The sequence below is a fragment of the Misgurnus anguillicaudatus genome, chromosome 1 (assembly GCF_027580225.2).
Source record: "Misgurnus anguillicaudatus chromosome 1, ASM2758022v2, whole genome shotgun sequence".
In the NCBI taxonomy this organism is placed as follows: domain Eukaryota; kingdom Metazoa; phylum Chordata; class Actinopteri; order Cypriniformes; family Cobitidae; genus Misgurnus; species Misgurnus anguillicaudatus.
This window is the reverse complement of record NC_073337.2, coordinates 4376458-4396038: the sequence shown is the minus strand read 5'-3', so window position 1 is coordinate 4396038 and position 19581 is coordinate 4376458. Positions and strand designations below refer to the sequence as shown.

The 19581-nt window shown below is 34.9% G+C and overlaps 1 protein-coding gene across 1 annotated transcript in view; it reads left to right on the top strand.

Moving 5' to 3' along the window:
• gpr85 (G protein-coupled receptor 85) overlaps positions 1–19581 on the top strand; it is a 52082-nt gene that overhangs the window by 5313 nt on the left and 27188 nt on the right. The gene's annotated exons all lie outside the window — the stretch shown is intronic.

Here is a 19581-nt window from a genome sequence, read left to right as displayed (position 1 = left end):
CTGCAGCTTATATAATTGTTATAAGCAATCGATGCAGTATGTTGTACAAGTCGATATACTTTCTTAATACTCCACGTTCATGTCATGTTTTTTGGCTCTCTTGTTTCAGCTTCATACCACGGCGCTGATGAATGTTTTATTCTGATTGGCTGAGAAATGTTTCATGGCTATGCATTATTTTTCGAGAAACGCACGCCTAATATGTCTTAAAATTACCACCAAAGCTATGTTTGTGGTAATCTTTGAATAATTCACTTTGATATGTGATAACTCACATATTGGCTGAGAAAATGTTCCATGGGTGTTGATTATTTTTCTGTAAACCGCACCCCTAACCTGTCAAATGTATTAAAAATAGGCACCTGAGCAATTGCCACAATACCACATTGGGTGTGCATTATTTTCTTATAATTCAACGGCCCATCATCAATTATTCCTTACATGATGCACACTCTGTCGCATTACCACGTTGGTTGTGCATTATCAATTATTCCTTATATATACCACGGGTCTGTTGAATGCTGTATTCTGATTGGTTGAGAAATGTTCCATGGGTATGCATTAATTTTTGATAACCGCACACCTAACTTTTCAAATGTTTTAAAAAAAAGGCACCAGAGCAATGTTTGTGGTAACCGTAGTATAAGAGGAATAATTGACTCCGGTCCTTTGAATTATTTGAAAATAATGCACACGTGCCGCATTACCACCTTGGGTGTGCATTATTTTCTTATAATTCAATGGCCCGTCATCAATTATTCCTTACATAAACTCTAAAAATGTCTGGGTTATTTTTGACCCATAATGGATAAATATTGGACAGAACACATGCTGGGTTAAAAATGACTTCATTCTGGGTTAAAAATAACACAATGTTGGGTTGTTGTTATGCAACCATGGGGTATAATAACCCATCAGTTAGGTTAAAACAACCCAGCATTGGGTCAATTTTAACCCAGTGGTGTGTTCTGTCCAATATTTACCCATTATGGGTCAAAAATAACCCAGACATTTTAGAGTGTAAAAGCATGCAACATCCGGTTGAACCTCACTCTCATTGGCTATTGCAGCTGTCCTGTTGAAGGTATCCTGATCAAGAGTCATAAATATAAATCATGCATGATGTTTTCTGATTTGCATTTGAGAAGGCTCCGGCATGATCGGTAGCAGCAAAATATTTACATTTTTTGGACAAAAAAAAATGTTGCGACAAGCCTCTAACCCAGCCACACAATCCCGCTCCCCCCAATTACAGGGGTGCAAATTGGGCACACACAAGATAGGTCTGAACATTTATGGTCAGCCTAAATTCTTTGAATCGTCAAACAAACTTTATTTACACACACAAAAAAATGCATTAAAACTCACATTATTTTCGTCCAGATCCTTGGAGGCCGAATGCATGACCTGTAAAGCTTCACTGGTGCGTGTCAGTGGCAAATAAACTAATTTGAACCATGTATTTGCCCAGCGACACCCAAATCACCCAAAGGTGAGAGTTCATGATCTTAACTATTTGGGTGATTCTCACGAAAACTTGGTTTTAAAAATGTCAAGCATGAAAATGTAAAAATTGCTTAAATTTACTTTTTTTTCCACCAGACATTGAAAAACAAAGTCTGGAGTAAATGGGAACATTAATTTAAAAACTTTTACTTATCATTTAACACTTTTTGTAACATAATAAAAAAAAACGAGTCCTAAAAAATCTCATAACCGCAACAGTCAGAAAACATCAACAGTGACATATTTTCAAAATGACATGACAAACCTGAAAGAACATAATTTGGAGAATCTGCACATTTAAAATCAAAGTATTATGCTTCTATTAATTAAATTAACATTTAATAAGCATCTGTTGCGGTAATGATAATCAAAATGTCGTGTAAGCATTCTGACAAGACAATATTTCAAATAAACTGTAAAAAAATTATCTTACCTGGTAGCCATCTTGAAGTAACTGGTCCATGTGCTTGGTCACTCAAAATCAAACTTTATTAAAATTCTGTATGTGTGCTTAAACTGTTCTCAAAAAGGGTTGCGGAGGATGAGAACATCAGGCATGGACACATCATTTTACTAATTTTTCTTCATTATTATTATACATGAATATTCAGTAAATATTTTTTCTGTCATCTAAAGTAGTCTAGCAAAACATCCATTTATTTTTTTCTTAATATTTTTGTGTTAATTTGATTAAATTACAACATAACGCATGTTCAAACACAGCCGGACACATTGCAGTAATGAGAATTTCAGCCGAAAATGAGATAAATTTACAATTATAAATTCTTATGTTGAAATCACACATTGTGCAAGGTAGAACACAGTATTGTGTTAATTCTGATGCTTTTTAATGTTACTATATTACACATTTTAAAGCTAAAATCATTAGTGCTGTGGTGTTTCAATGGTTTCGTGAGAATCACCCATTTACGTTTCAAGACCACTACAAAATACATTTTGTTTTGGTATATTCAACAATTATTACTAAGAAACTCTGATAGTAAAGGTGGCAAAAACTAAACATACTCCTTGTTATTGTATTTGTAAGGTTTTGGTAACACTTTACAATAAGGTTGTATTAGTAAAGATTAGTAAATTCATTAGATAACATATAAACATGTATTAATTTTTGTTAATGTTAGTTAATGTCAATACAGTTATTCTTGGTGCACTAATTAATGTTAACAGTTACAACGCTTGATTTTATAAATGTATTAGTCAATGCAGAAATGAACATGATCTAAGATTAATAAGTGCTGTAGAAGTATTGTTCATTGTTAATTCACGGTAGCTAATGCATTAACTAATTATTAACAAATACAACCTTATTATAAAGTTACCAAGATATTTTATATTTTTTATTATTGTTTTGTGCAGTCAAGTTCAACAAATTACACACTCTACAACCCCTTGCTTCTTAAAGTCATTTCTTGCCTCCTTCAATCCTATTGCAGTCTTTTGTAATAATGTTGTATTGTAATTCCTCATTTGACTTGTATGGCAACATCATTGAGCCTCTGTGGTTAAACATTTTAATACAGACTATTTTTGTCTAGACTTTTTTGCACAGCTCACCCTCATCTATTTGAACATTGATAGGCAACACATGTGAAGAACCACTGCCTATTTTGCTTTTTTTAAGAAACATTTTTTTAACAGGATAATTTGTGTAGATTTGTGGTAAAAGTTTGTCTTCTGAAATATATGTATATGTCTCCAACCGTACACTCTTGAAAATAAAAGTGCTATAAAGGTTTTTTTGCAGCAATACCATAGAAAAACATTTTGGTTTCCCAAAGAACCTTTGACTGAACCAATTTTTTAAAGATTTTCATAGTCTGGAGAACATTTTATACGACAAAGAGCCTTCTGTGTGTTTCTGTGGATATTAAAGGTTCTTTATTGAACCAATCAAGCCCAATAAAGAACCTTTTAGGTACTTTTATTTTTAAGATATTTATATACCACCATCCAGATAACCATTGAAGGGATAACACACCCCAGAATGATCATTTGATCATAAATCACTTTCCCCTGTGTCGTTGTAAACCACCAAGTGCTCATTGTCTTCAGAACACATTTTTAAACATTTTGATGATTTTAGATCAATATTTTAGATATTTTGGAGGCTTGTGACTGTCGCATTGATTTCAGTTAGTTTCACAATTCTTTTCCCAGAAAAGAATGAAAGGCATTGCCAAAAATTTATGTTTCTGTACGCTGGCAACTACGTTAGCAGGTGACATAAGCAGCATGTAGTCTGCTCGTGAACATGCTCTATACGACCAAGGATGAGAACAAATTGTTGAATAAAATCGTGTTTTGTTTTCTTGTGTTTGTCGCCTAATAATATTATTACTAAACTACTGATGGAACATGGACCTTCTTATTTTCTGGGGGAAATAATTGTGAAACTAACTGAAGTCAATGGCACAGTCAAAAGCCTCCAAAATATCTAAAAATGTCTATCGGTTAGTATTACCGCATTTTTTTTTATTAACGTTTACTCATGCCAGTGTCACGGCTCAAAGCCCCTGTCCAGCATCAACCAATTTAAGCAATAGCATGAGACAAACATATTCATTTAAGTCTGCTCCCGTGAGTTTTTGATGACAGTGCTTCACCAAATTTAAATACAACAAATGTTCGCATTTAGTAAAATCTAGTGGTACTGACACATGTTTGCTTAATATTTCTTTGAACAGACCCATCTTTTCTATTCATTTCCATTAAATGATGTGATCTGGTGAGTTTAAAGCTCTGTTGGTTTCTTCTGTGATTGTTGTGAGCGCAGGTGTCGTGCAGATTTACTGCTGGGTCAGAACCGGGGCAAAAGTAACGCGGGCAGGACGACAGTATCAAAGCAAATTGTTTTGAGCCCGGATTTGCATTCCAAACTATAACAGCATTTTTAGCACGAAACCCTTGACAGACCTGACAAATATTGCGTTATTTACTCACTGTTTTCTGCTTGTAGATCCAGAAAGGTGTTTTTAATAATGATAAGTAAATTCCTAAAGCAATAATTTTTTGTCTTTTAAACCATTGTGTTTTTGGTTTCATGTGTTAAAGTACTGATCAATCTACAGGTTATTTAGTGACCTAACACATCCTGAAGTTTGACTTCTCACAGTTTTTCAAAATAAAAGTTAATCAGGTTTAAATGTCAGGAGTTCCTGTCGGGTCGAAAGTAACACTTGTTACATTTGTCCCGCTGCTAATACTGTTGTATATGTTGGAAATTGATATTATTCTAATTTGATTTAATTAAATTTTTTGATAGTGTTCATATTGTTAAAAAAAATTTGTTCTCACCGATTCAAGTTTGTACTGTTGGTTGCTTTTGAAACATTTGATGAAACTGAAATTTAAAATGAAGAGCAGTTACATATTAACAAGGTCATAGTCATGTATATTTACTAAAAACAAGTGTAACAATTAATCTATTTTATTCTGTTGTGTTACTTTTGACCCACCTGTTGTGTTACTTTCATCCCAGCTGACAGGGTCAGAAGTAACAATGCGCTACTTATGTTCAAAGTGAAATTATACTAAAGTTGTTTTACATTTCTTCAAAATTCCAGCTGGTATTGATAGACCACACTTGTGAGTTATTGATCACAGCAAAAATATATCTCTATATAAAACATTAGCTTTTAAAATTAAGTTTTTCTGAAAAATGCTACTTTGCTCTCCCCTACAACCATTTTTTTACAACATACACTGTAAAAAATAAAACGTAAATTTTATGGTAAAAAACTGGCAGCTGTGGTTGCCAAAACTTCACCGTCAAAAATGCAGTATACATTATTGGTTTTACGGGATTGCATTTTATTTACAGTTTATAACTGTCTATTTAATATGGTTATGTTGCTAAAAACACAGTATATATCTGTCAAATTCCTGGGTTTACATTGTAATATTTACTGTGTAATGTAAAGGTTTATGTTGTAATAATTAAGGTTCTTACCATCTATTTTACAGCTCAGAACTGTCTAATTTAAATGCTACACTGTAAAAAAATTCCGTAAAAATATATTAACAGTACTTTTTCCATTATGTTTACGGACATTTCCTTTAAAATTCTGTAGATTTACAGTATATTCTCCGTAGTCTTTAAAGACACTTTAATCCGCCTATGAAACGCAACAATGGTGACAATCAACAACAAAGCTTCATGCTGCAATGCATTCTGGGTACCAGGATTGTAGAAAATTCATTCATAACTCCCATCATGCATTGTGACATGACAAAAATTGTGCAACTTTCTTACCATTTACTGTCACCATTGTTGAGATTTTTTATCCAAAGTGTTGATATCTCTCTGAAGCAAAAAATAAAATAAATAAAGCATTACAGCAGTCTTCTTCAAAACAGTGTCATTTGCATAGAGCGTCACTTTTTTGTGCTTTATTTCTTTATTGTTCTTTAATCATTTTATGTTTAAAAATGTTTATAAAATGTTATATTTATAAAATTATATGCATGACACATAGTTTTTTCTCCTCCCTCAAGCAATGAACAAGTGGTCTTAAAAAAACACTGTTGCAATTTCTTAAAGAGGAAAGTTAGTTCAGAGAAGGTCACAAGAACAAATGCATAACTAAAGGAAACACTAATCACAATAATGGTGACTTCAAATGAATCTAAAACAAACACAAACTGGAGATTTAATGGGATAAATTTGGTGGAAAATATCCATTTGGCTTGTGATTACATCACGTCAGAAGGAAGATTTGTCTACTAGTTAAACTAATCATCCATGTTTAAAAAATAACTGTAATTTTAGGTTTCTAACAGAGATGGTGATAGAGAGGCAAAAGTGAAAGATTGCAGCTTTTAACTTTTTGCTTTTAATCCGCTTTTAATCACAGAAGTGTGATAAAAGTAGAAACTTGATGGCAAATGCAAATATTATTCTAATTTTTAAACTCTATCAACAAGGATTAAGTAAAATATAAACAGATTGTTCAGTATATTGGTAACAAATATATTCTCTAAGAGTTTTTATGTTACATCAGTAACGCATAATGTCATATCTATTACGCTGAAATTGCTCAAGGATTTTTTTTCTTCATTTTTATGGTAATACAGTATATAGTTAATTTTACTGCAATAAAACATATATGTTTTAACTGTTAAATTTAAGGTCTTAGTCTGTAAAACGAATTACAGTTTTTCACAGCGAATCTTACGATTATCACATGTTTTGCATTTATACGGTATTTTACTGTTCAATTTACTTTTACAGTGTACGCAGACAGTCTTGCTGATTTGTCCTATGTTTATATAAAAATCTGATTTACTCACTGTCTTTTATCTGAACTAGATGAACATTTATTATCTCACAAACCCAAATGTGTCATGTTAAAGTTATGTATATCAGTGGTTCTCAAACTGGGGGCCGCGAGATGGTGCCAGGGGGGCCCTAGTTTTATGACATTTTATAAAATACATTAATTTATCATGAATTCTGTGTAATTAAACCTAACAAAAATAAGGCTACTAACCAACAGCACCACTTTGTTTAACTTAATATGTTTTGTTTAATTAAAATGTTAAATTTTAGAGCATTTTTTTGACATACATTTTCTTTGGGGGGGGGGGGGGGAAATGCACCGTACCCAAGGGGGGCAGCATGCGTGAACAAAAGTGCACTTAAATGTAAAATCAATTTTAAATTTGGTTTGCATCACTTCTTTTTTTCCATTTCTAGAAATTCTTCACAAAGAATACTAAAATTGACTTTGGTCACTATAACCGTGATGTACATTTTTTATACCGTTCATCTCTAATTCTTAATTTGTTTTCCTGTCGGCGAAAATGTGGCTAATGTCATTCTATTGTGATTTTCCATAAAATCATCCTACATACTGTAATGTAAAGAAAAGTGAGAATGTAAAGGTTCTGTAAAAATATAACCTTGATACCTTTAATATTAACGGAGTGCGATCATGTCAAAGATCTCAATCTCAAAATGACTTTAGACAGGATTTCACAGACAGGGTCACATTTACTTGAATAACCTGCATGTGGTGCAGTGGGTTTACACGCCTCTTTGCATGTTGACTTGACTCCTTATTTTGTTGGTAAAGCAACAGTGCAATGCGAAATGCATTCCTGAGCTTCAAATGAACACTTAGAGCACACATTTTATATTTGTCGTGGTGTAATGCGTTGTCAAGGACATGATCTATTTCAGACATGCACTTAAAGTGGATCTTTTTATACCAAGTACAGCAAAATTGACAATTATTGCCTTTAAAGGCTAGAATTTGCACACTGGGGAAATAACATTTTAATTTGTGTCTTGTTTACTTCAGCTTCAAATAAACTTCTGGAAGACTTCTGAGAGTGAAAGCAGTTCATAACATGGCTGACCGCTGGTCTTATGCATGTGTGTTTCATCAGTTCATTATCCAGTGTGCGTGAGGCAGGTGGATGAAGGTGGGTGGGGAATGGATAGTGGGGGGATTTCATTACGGCACTGTTAGTTTGAGCTGTAAAGCACGATTGGGGCCACAAGGTCCTCGCTTCTCTCAGCATCCCTGGTGAAATATCGCAGTAGCAGCTAACGGTTATCAAGTCTGGTGCTGTCGAGGCAGAGCAGGAACAGCGAGGGTTTGTTCTAGGTTTCGGGGGCCACCGGCGAGTGCTAATGTTCTGCATTTAGATCAATACTTAAAGCGAACAATGATGCAAAAGTCATTGCACCCCACTGTTAAATTGGTGTCCTTTAAACAACTCGATGTTAACTACAGCAAAGGGTTTGGCATTAAACCAGATTATCACTTATTAGCAAAGTTAAAGCTTAAGTGTGCAATGTTTTGATGTTTTTAAAACATCCTAGCATAATATACCAAGCTAGTTTGATACGGGCTGAACCAGGGGCGTGGTTTGTAGGCGGTGCAAGCTGAAGAAGAAAGGAAACAATTGCGTATTTTTTGCAAACAAACAGCTGTATAAAAATGAATCTGTTGGCCGAATAAAGCCAAGTGTGGTTTATTGTGAAGATGTCTGGATGGATTTTGAATGCCCTTTTTCTGGGAGAATAAAATGCACAGCAGAGTGCAAGATGGAGGTGCTCGAATGAAAGGCCAATAAAAACAAGATGATGATGGTTGTTCTCTTGGGACCTGCTGTGTTGCATTTATCGTCATTTTTATTCCTGGTGCAGCCCGCTGAGGCTTTTGAATACAAAGGATCAGAAGCAGAGGTGGGTAGAGTACCCAAAATCTGTACTCAAGTAAAAGTACAAGTACTTATACAAAAATTTACTCAAGTAAAAGTAAAAGTAACAATCTAATTATTTACTTGAGTAAGAGTAAAAAAGTATTAGATGAAAAAACTACTCAAGTATTTAGTTACTCGTTACTTCCAATCTGATTGAAAAGTAAAATCGCTGAATTTCAGACTACTTGGAGGGCTTTCACAAACCTTAAAAGTCTCATTGTTCTGCTTATATACTACTTATAAACCTAGGTTAAAGTAAAGCAGTCTATCTCAGTCCTCCAACATCACATAACGTGTCATTAAAAAAAATCTTAAACACACACTGACTGTTTTCTGACAGTTAACTGTGTCTTTATTTTCACATTCACAACAAAATTTGGCTGGATCTGCCTTTAAACAAGCTTACAGTAAGCAAAAAAGAATGTGTGTGTCTGTTTGTTATCATGTTTTTATATGAATAGGTTATTTTCATTGTCATTAATGTGCAATTAATGAACATAAGGAGCTTGATAAAATGCTTATTTTAGAATTTCAAATGGAACTTATCTGTTTTTGCAAATCAACTCTACATTTATTATAATATATAAAACATGTTTCTTTAAAAACTTACTTTATTCTTTTATTTTTATAAGTATATAGATTATTTAGGAAGGAATTAAATAAAATACAATCCAGTTTTTATTCGTATGTATTTTCTACATTTAAGTAAGGTGTCCGGTTATGTGTAGGGGAGAATTTTTCAGATTTTTTTAAGTTTTTTAAATTTTTAAAGATAATGTTTCAGACAGAGATATATTTTTGCTGTGGTCAGTAACTCACAAGTGTGGTCTATCAATACCAGGTGGAATTTTTAACAAATGTAAAATGACTAGTATAATTTCACTTTGAACATAAGTGGTGAATCGTTACTTTTTTTTAACACAACAAAACAATGTAGATTTTCGTGTTACACTTGTTTTTATTAACTATACATGACTATGACCTCTTTAATATGTAACTGCAAACATATTTTGTAATTTATCTTTGAAAAAATAATGAAATTATATTTTCATTTTAAATTTCAGTTTTATCAAATGTTTCAAAAGCAACCAACAGTACAAACTTAAATTCAACAGTTTGAACACTATGAAAATTAAATTAAATAAAATTAGAATAATATAAATGGTACAAAAGTAAGTGTTACTTTCGTCCTGACAGGATCTCCTCATTTAAACCAGATTTACTTTTATTTTGAAAAACTCTTGAGAAGTCAAACTTCAGGATGTGTTAGTTAGAGCACTAAATAACCTGTAGATTGATGAAACGAGAAACATAACGCGTTATAAGAAAACTGACCGCTTTTGGAATTTACTTATGGTTGAAAACACCTTTCTGGATCTACACCCGGAAAATGGTGAGTAAATAACGCGATATTTGTCAGCTCTGTCAAGGGTTGCAAAGATGCTGTCATAGTTTGGGATGCAAATATCAGTCCTCTGAGAAAATCGCTTTGTTACTTTCGTCCAGTGTTACTTTTGCCCCGGTTCTCCCGTATTATATTAATGCAAGACTTAACACTATGCTGTTCAATTTGTTTAGTTTTATGAGGAAATGATATGGAAATGTGCAGATGTGAACGTGTGTTGTTTGTAAGGTTAGAGTAATTTTCATTGCTTGCACAAGAGCGCATATGACAAAAACAGTGCATGAAATTATATTATAATAAGGCAATGCACAAAGTGACACGTACCGCCGTGTTGTTTCAGGTTGGAGCTTGAATTCCTGTACGCTAAGATGTCAGTTCGTTTTGGTGCACAAAGCATACATCGCATTATGAAACTATTCTTTTTTACCTTTTGTAGTGTAAACATAGACCAAACTTGAGGCCACGCGTGATCTGCCTCCGATAGCTTGCATATGTCATCCTCCGCTTCAGTCATCTCCTTTCATCTATGTTTCATCTACGCGCGCTAAAGGGTGATACGTAGCCACCCCTCGCAACGCACGCAGCCTCTCTAACGTCTCGCGAGACTTTCGAGCAAGCCATATAAACTTAAAAAAATATATATATTCATTAATTATTACCATTTGAAAGTAGCGTAGTAACGCCACCGAATGTAGCGAAGTAAAAGTACAGTTTTTTCATTAGAAATGTACTTGAGTAAGAGTAAAAAGTACCCATCCTTAAATTTACTCTAAAAGTACTAGTTACCCAAAAAATGTACTCAAGTAAATGTAACGAAGTAAATGTAATTCGTTACTACCCACCTCTGATCAGAAGTATTCGTGCTTGGAAAGACTTGTTTCTTGTCACAAAATGTCTGAATGATTGTTTTTAACTTCTCGCCCTACTGCTGTCTTTTAAAAAAATTATTTAAATATTACACGTTTAAATAGCAAAAGCTCCAAAATGTCTTCTATAGGTTCACCTAAATATTTGGTAATTGTTTATTTTGCCATTCCAAACCTGTATACTGTAGTTTGTTTGTTTTTGGTAGATTACAAAAGTAGAAAAGTTAAGAAGTCAGTGGTGGCCGGTAACTTCTTTTTTCAATGGCGCACGATGCGAAGTTCATCACAAGATGTATGTAGCCCGTCATGTGTGTGGTTCGTCATTTCAAATATGTGTTTGGGGCGTCAAGTCGAGTGAACCTATGTGCATAATAAGTGCCTATGTTCAAAATAAGTGCCTGCTGCAGATGCGTCTAAAGGGTTTATGATAAAGAGATGCTAGCGTTTGCCAGATACTCGCTTAATCTCATCAGAGTTTAGGGAGTGTCTTGCATGTATTTTTTGAATGTGAGCGTCTCTTTTACCATAAATGGTTTCGATGCTTGTGCAGCAGGCACTTATTTTGACAAAACATGTGATGCAAATGGTTCACATGACTCAACAAACACATTTTGAAAACACAAGCAACACACATGACACTCCGAACACTTATTTTGAATTTGCGCCCCTCGGAAGAGCAGTCACGAGCTGAGCTGAATACTAAGGGCCCTATTTTAACGATCTAAGTGCGTTGTCTAAAGCGCACAGCGCAACGTCTAAATGGGCGTGTCCGAATCCACTTTTGCTAATTTAACGACCGGAAAATTGTTTGTGCACCGAGCGCATGGTCGAAAAGGGTTGGTCCTATTGTAATGGGAGTATTTTGGGCGTAACGTGCAATAAACCAATGAGAGTCTCAGCTCTCATCCCCTTTAAAAGCAAGTTGCGCTGGCGCTATGTCTAATCCCTATTATTACATGACGGACTTTGTAAACTGAAAAACTAAGCGGAGGAAGAAGATCCCCAGTTTAGGATTAATGTTAAATAATTGTGTTGTTTTTCACTTGTATTGAAATTGTTATTTTTTATTAAAACCTTTAAAACCCGTTTTCTTTTAGTCATGGAAGTAAAAAAGCAGGCTTGTAATTGCTTTAAATGTCAAAAAATAATTTACAAGTATGTAAGATAAGGTTTGTACTCTAAAAATACTTTATTTGTAACAAACAGGAGATAAAGAATTTACAAACGGCTCTCCTCACGTTTCAGCACTTTGGACAGCGTTTTTTTAGCATTACTTAAAAATGTTTCTCATCCCACCATATCCACAGGTACAGAGTCTTCATATACAATAAATTCGTGAGGTAGCATTTTAAAAAAAAACATTTAAAAACAGATGCATTTGTTTAAAGCAAAGCATTTATTTACTTAACAGGCTACAGGTGAAGCAGCTCTTTGCGTCTTCTAACGTCTCATAATTAGTCCTTATTTATGTCCAAGAGAATCAATAATAATCTTTTACATTCAATCCTTTAATCTTTCATATTTAAAAGCATGTTTGTGCTGCTGCGCATTCGTGTACTTTGTGATAAGCAAACCCGCGTTGTCCTCCCGTTTATAGGTGAATATTACTAACGCTTTCTTTAAATAACAAAAAAGCATATTGCGCCATTGACTTTAGACTTTAGAGCAGGTTTTTGTTGGTCAATGGCGTAGTCTATTTTAGTTGCCTCAAAATAGCAACGCGCCTACAATGTGCCTGAACACACCTCGTTTTCAGACCAAAACGCCCATGGGCGCAAAAGGGGGCGCAAATGCATTTTTACTAGAAATGCACTAATATATCGGCCATTACACTCTGAGGCTATTTTGGGGATTTCCGTCTGGATTTGGCCTACCCAATTTCAAAAGCTTTTCATACCCACATGCAGAGATGTACATACAAAAGTTTGATATCATTTTACAGGAAACCCTTTGAAATTACATAAAACACTGTTAAAAGTGCTCAACATGGTTGTATGTGTTGTCAGTCCTCTAATAAACAAATAAATATATAGACGCTTTTTGATGTTTTTTTTTCTAAAGTCTGTATTTAAAAGTGTATAACTCTGGCCCTGGGTGCTCCAGCAACCTGCAGTTTTGATTGATTCCAGCTATTGCCAGCTTACAGAGGAAAAAGGAATTTTTTCCTCTATCATAATAAATGCAAAAGTTATTCCATTCCAAGAAGGGAGGAATAATACTCTTTTTGTATTCAATTTCCGCCTACAAATATTTGAAGTGTCCTCATAACCACATACAGTGGAATAAATGCAATATCTTTATATCATTTTACAGAAAATCCTTTGAAGTTACATAAAAAGCTGCTGTTTGTGACAAATATTGTTATTTATGTTGTTTTTCAAATGATGAAACACCAAATTGTCTATTTTTATGTTGTAAACACTGTCTTTGATAGTGTATAACTCTGGTTCTGTGTGCTCTAGCAGACTGCAGACAGTTCTGGTTGTTAGCAACAGCAGACAGTAAACACCCCAAAAAAAGAATGATCTCTTTAGCATGTCACATTCAAAATATATTTTTATTTTACTGAAGGGTGTGAAAATACATTTTTCATATAAAAATACTTTTTTTGTTTTGCAACTATAATAAATAGCAAGGGACTATTCATGCACACAACCAAATAAACTTTTTTAGAGTAGGACCTAAGAGAAAAGATGGTGTAGCATTTGTGGCTATCTCTGCTATCTGAGGCAGTTCACACTCAAGTTTCACGTAAATTTACAAAAGACGATTTTTACCTCATTATTCATTCGACAATTGTTGGATATGTGATGATAACAGAATAATAATAATAATCTTATTCCTAAGAGTTGGAGCTTTCATTTGATATAAGACTTGCCCATGTTTGTCATACTTGAAAAATATGAAATATGTGAATATTAAATTATATAAAAATATGGGGGGGGGGGGTGATAGTGTAAATGAAGTGTAAATAACTTTCTTACAGTAAAAAATATCTCAAAGTGATGCATATCTGCAGAAAGTAGAGAGTCTAAGCTTTCAAACTGTATCTCATATGTGGTACTGGGTCCATGATAGACCATTAAAAATTAAAATAATATTTTATATGAAGTCATAATAATTAATTTTGGACACGGTACAGGGTCCGGAGAGTTAAATTGGATAATCTATATCGGACAAAAAAAATCCACATTGGTCGATAGATTATCACATAAAAATGCAATGAATTTCTGATGTGAAGTTCTGATGTGTTTTACTGCCCAGAATATAATCTGTCCTGATCATATGCTGTTTTTAAAGAATCGGTCGATGTCCAACAGTGGTAAAAAAAGCTCTTATCTGCCGATACCGACTGTGAATTTTTGTGCATTTGCATTTCTAAATTTTTGCGTAAGTTGTAACTGAGTAATCTTTTTTAATTATAGATGCAAATGTGGGCAGACTCGGTTTGCTTGCCATATAGCTTCAAAACATAATGCGCAGCAGTCATATGAACGACCTTTATGTTATATTTATAATGTTTTTGACACCATCGTTGTATGACAAGAGCTGCATCGTGTTTCCTTTAAAAACATCTACTTTAATGTTTCAAAAATAACTGCATATGGGTTGACACAAGGGTAAAAAAATGACAAGTTTCTGTTCCTTTAAAGCGTATGTCTGTTCTGAATGAAGGATTGAAATGTAGGTAAATGACACTCCCCACCCAGCAACACCATTCTCCCCCCGCTAACATTACACCATCCCTGACATTGTTAGATTGCTAGTGCCACACTGGGAAATGAATAGCACGCAGCCTGGCTGCTTATTTTCCAGACATCACGTTGGCCGGGGACATTATTTGTTCATTTTCTGTCGTTGCCCTTCATGTCGGCACTGCATAAACAGCGATTGGCTGCCATTTATCAAAGATGCTTTCTGAAAGCGCTGTGGAAACGAATTAAAATCGAAACGTTTGTCTGTGAATTCCAACCACTGAAACGTGCCCTCAAAAGCCCTTTAGGGGGAACAGTCATGAAACAAATGCACACCCGCAGCTGCGCTTGTGCATGCAGCATGCTGTGCATACATTTCACGGGAAATGAGTCATTTGCTTCATGGAGGTACAGAAAGATACCGTTTTATTCTACTTAAAAATGACAAATGAAAAAATAAATGTGATGTAAAGAAGGTCCATAGAGGTACTACATTAGTTGATGCATTAGCTTGCATGACCTAACAATGAGCATCATATGTTTCAGGCATATAAATCTTTGTTAATGTTATTTGTGTTCATTTATGTTAGTTCATTGAACATTAACTAATGTAAACAGATACGTTGTTTGACTTTAAATAATATATGTATTACAAAATGTTGAAATTAACAAAAAATGCTGGGTTACTTTCAAGTTGGGTCACAAAAGGGTCGAACCCAGCCGTTAGGTTGTAATTTTAACTATGCTGGGTTGTTTTCACCCATTTTTGGATCAAATGTAAACATTTTCTTGGTTAATTTAACCCAACTTGCATCCCTTTTTGACCCAACACTGGGTTGAAAATAGCCCAGCGTTTCTTATTGCATGTAAACTTGTACCTGTGCATGTGGCTTTCTTTTAGCTTGCATACTTTTAATCATTTTAAGGAATGAAGATGTGTCACACAGCCTGTACATGTTGGCATCTGACTCCTTTGGCCAGCTGCTACCAAGTGTTTGATAAATTTGTGCCAACATACTGTACAATTGGACTATATGCAAACCTACTGAAGTCAACGTAAAATAGACTGGAAGCGTTTTGTCTCGCCTTTTAAAAGCATATTCAACTATTCTGCCCTCCAAAGGCTAAGTGCAGTATCTACGCAAACACTGAAACTGAGAAAAATGGCTTTAAAGTTTTTTACACCAGCCAGTCAAACATGTTACTGCAATTTTGGCACACACGTTTCTCTGAAATGGGACAAAATTTAACCAGGAGACTTTGTCACAAGACACAACAGATCTCACAAAGCCCATTTGAACCCTTAACTCAATTTTGACCAAATGCGTAGTTACTGCGCTTTTGCTTTGTAGGGCAGTATTCATTTGGCTATATGCACAATTATTTGGTTACTTGCTTATTTACTTGCAGCCATTACAAAGAAATATGAACCACTGCCCAATGTTTACACACTTTTACAAACACTTCACTACTTTTATATTTTGAGAAAAAAATCTACTCCTGTGCATATTACTGGATACGTAATACAGTTCTGAAAAAAAAACATCATAGTATACAGTCTGAGTAATATTTTTAGCCTAGTAAGATTGTGGGACATTTTTATAGTTATTTTCATAATTGAGAGTAACTATGTTGTTATTTAAACATAGCGACATCTTTTGGATTACTGCATTAAATAGATCATTCTAGACTAAAGTCCTCCACTGTTTAATATAATTATAAACTGCTTTGCGGGCCGGATAAAAGTGCCTGCATTCACATTGAAAGTGACTTTGACTTTGTCGTTCATGTGAAATGAAGTGTCGCTCGTCTCTTTCAAAGAGGTTGTTAGGAGGCATTTCTTAATCTGGTTGTCATAAACAAATAAGTAATGTCTACTCCAGTAACTGACAAAAGACGGATGACGTAAACTCCACTGCTTTGCTCTCATTGGTAGTCGCTCATGATTTGCATAAAGTTAAAACTTTTTTTTACTTTGTCGCGGACTGGACATGCACATCTGGTCGCCAACGGTCACTGTCGCTCGTGTCACTGAAAGTCACCAAGCTTCAATTGAAATCAATGAGATTGAGTCACTCTGCTACTGCTAGTCGCTGCTAAGGTGAATGAGGCTAACCCTACAGTCACATTAGCTATAAAAGTGAGCGACACCGAGCAACACGCACTCACTTGATGGGGGTTCCTTGGCTAGTATCTAAAAGCGGTATTAAAAGTCGCTTCAGAGGTATTGTCAAGTTACAAGAATGATGTTTTTGGAATTAAAAGTATTTATTTCTCGATAAAAGTAACAAAATATATGAGATAAAATGCCAAACTTATCAGATATATACAGATATACGCATTTTCCGCCATCTTGAATCATTTTCTTTGACTCAAGCCACTGAGCTACGTCACGCTGCCCCTTCACTCCGATTGGCAGTCACTTTGTCGCATTGCTCAGCATTTGCATAAAATAGCCTTCTTGTCGCTGGCAAACGGCCACTCCCATTGAAAATTAATGGTAGCCTGTCGCTCTGTCTCTTGTAGCTAATGTGACTGGGGGGTTAAGGGGGCATGCACACCAAAGCTTTTACGCCGGCGGATGGCATATGTTTTCAATTGGAAGCAAGGCATTTTCAAAAAAGCCAGCAGCTTGCAGTTTTTTTTTCGATTTGAAAGCCTGCACTCTATGTTTTTTTCTCAGCGCTGATCGCCGTGAGTTGAAAAATATTCAACTTTGGATGAAAAGCTCAGCTCTCACATCTCTCACAGCTGTCCAATCACAGTGGAGGAGGGGCGGGACAAATATCACAACAACCAACCGGTGCATCGTACAACAACTAATAAACAAAGCAGAAGCAACCAAAGCGCTCAGCTGAAGAAAGCTGACAGTCGGATGAAATAAAGCCGGGCGTTTCAGACGCGTAAAAAAGCTTTGGTGTACGTGCCCCCTAACCGCTGATGTTCTAAGAAAGGATGTGTGAATTTATTACATTATGTGTCATTTTGTGTTCAAATAAGGGACAACACAATATGTGTTAAAAACAACACGAAATGTGTTGTTCCAATAACACAGAGATATGTTAGGAATACATTTAATGTGTTGTCCCTAAACTAACACATTGGGCCCTATTTTAACGATCTAAGCGCATTGTCTAAAGCTCACAGCGCAACGTTTAAATTGGCGTGTCCGAATCCACTTTTGCTAATTTAACGACGGGAAAAATAGTTTGTGCGCCGAGCGCATGGTCGAAAAGAGTTGGTCCTGTTTTTATAATGAGTAATGGAAGTATTTTGGGAGTAACGTGCAATAAACCAATCAGAGTCTCAGCTCTCATCCCCTTTAAAAGCCTGTTGCACTGCCGCTATGTCTAATCCATATTTAGATGACGGACTTTGTAAACTGAAAAACTAAGCGGAGGAAGAAGTTCCCCAGTTTAAGATTAATGTTATATAATTGTGTTGTTTTTCACTTGTATTGAAAATGTTATTTTTTTATTAAAACCTTTAAAACCCGTTTTCTTTTAGTCATGGAAGTAAAAAGCAGGCTTGTAATTGCTTTAAATGTATGCCTATCCAATATCATCAAAAAATAATTTACAAGTATGTAAGAAAAGTTTGTACTCTAAAAATACTTTATTTGTAAAGCTCTCTGGACGTTTCAGCACTTGGACGGCGTCATGAGTTTTTTTAAGCATTACTTAAAAATGTTTCTCATCTCACCATATCCACAGGTACAGAGTCATCATATACAATAAATCCATGAGGTAGCATTTAAAAAAAAACATTTAAAAACAGATGCATTTGTTTAAAGCAAAGCATTTATTTACTTATCAGGCTACAGGTGAAGCAGCTCTTTACGCCTTCTAACGTCTCATAATCGGTCCTCATTTATGTCCAAGAGACTCAATAATAATCTTTTACATTCAATCCTTTAATCTGTCATATTTAAAAACGTTTTTGTGCTGCTGAGCATTCATGTATGTGATAAGCAAACCCGCGTTGTCGACCCGTTTATAGGTGCATATTACTAATGCGCTCTTTAAATAACAAAAACACATATTGCGCCATTGACTTTAGACTTTAGACTAGGTTTTTGTTGGTCAATGGCGTAGTCTATTTAAGTTGCCTCAAATTAGCAATGCGCCAACATTGTGCCTGAACACATCTCGTTTTCAGACAAGAACGCCCATGGCCGCAAAAGGAGGCGCAAATGCATTTGCTATTTAAACAACGAAATGATGATTTGTGAAAATGATAATTGCGCAGGATGGAAACTAGCAAAAGACACTTGCGTCGTGCATTGCGCCGGGTGTAAGATAGAGCCCTCAATGTGATGTTTTACAAAACAACCATTTTTAGAGTCTGTGTAATGGTCAGAAAGTTTGGCTTTGTCATCACTCATTAAAAGGCGAATGGAATATCAATATCAGACTGTAACCTAAGCTGTAAAACACATGGAGCAATGCCTGGCAGATGAGAATAAAATGAAAATTATTGAGGAATATTGAGATCAAGATAAATCTGAATGGCAAGCTTTGATTGTGGGCAGACCAGAAACTTTTAAGTAGGCAGAAGTGCTGGTCCTGGTCAGGCTTGTTGGTTACGTGTTCAAACACTAGCCGAATAAAACAGGTGACCACTACATGTTTTCCTGTGCGATATGAATTATTTACTACTCAAGAGGATAGATACATAACTTTTTTAAGGGAAATAATAAATGTTACCTTTAGAAAAAAAATTTTTTTTCTGTGTTTGCTTATATTTTGTGTATCTTGTATTGCTCTGTCTTAACAACACACTACAGTATGATTTTTAATTTTGGCCCTGTTAATGTTTTCTCTCAACTTTTTTGTCTGCTCTACTGTACATATTGTAAAATAATATGTGTCCCATT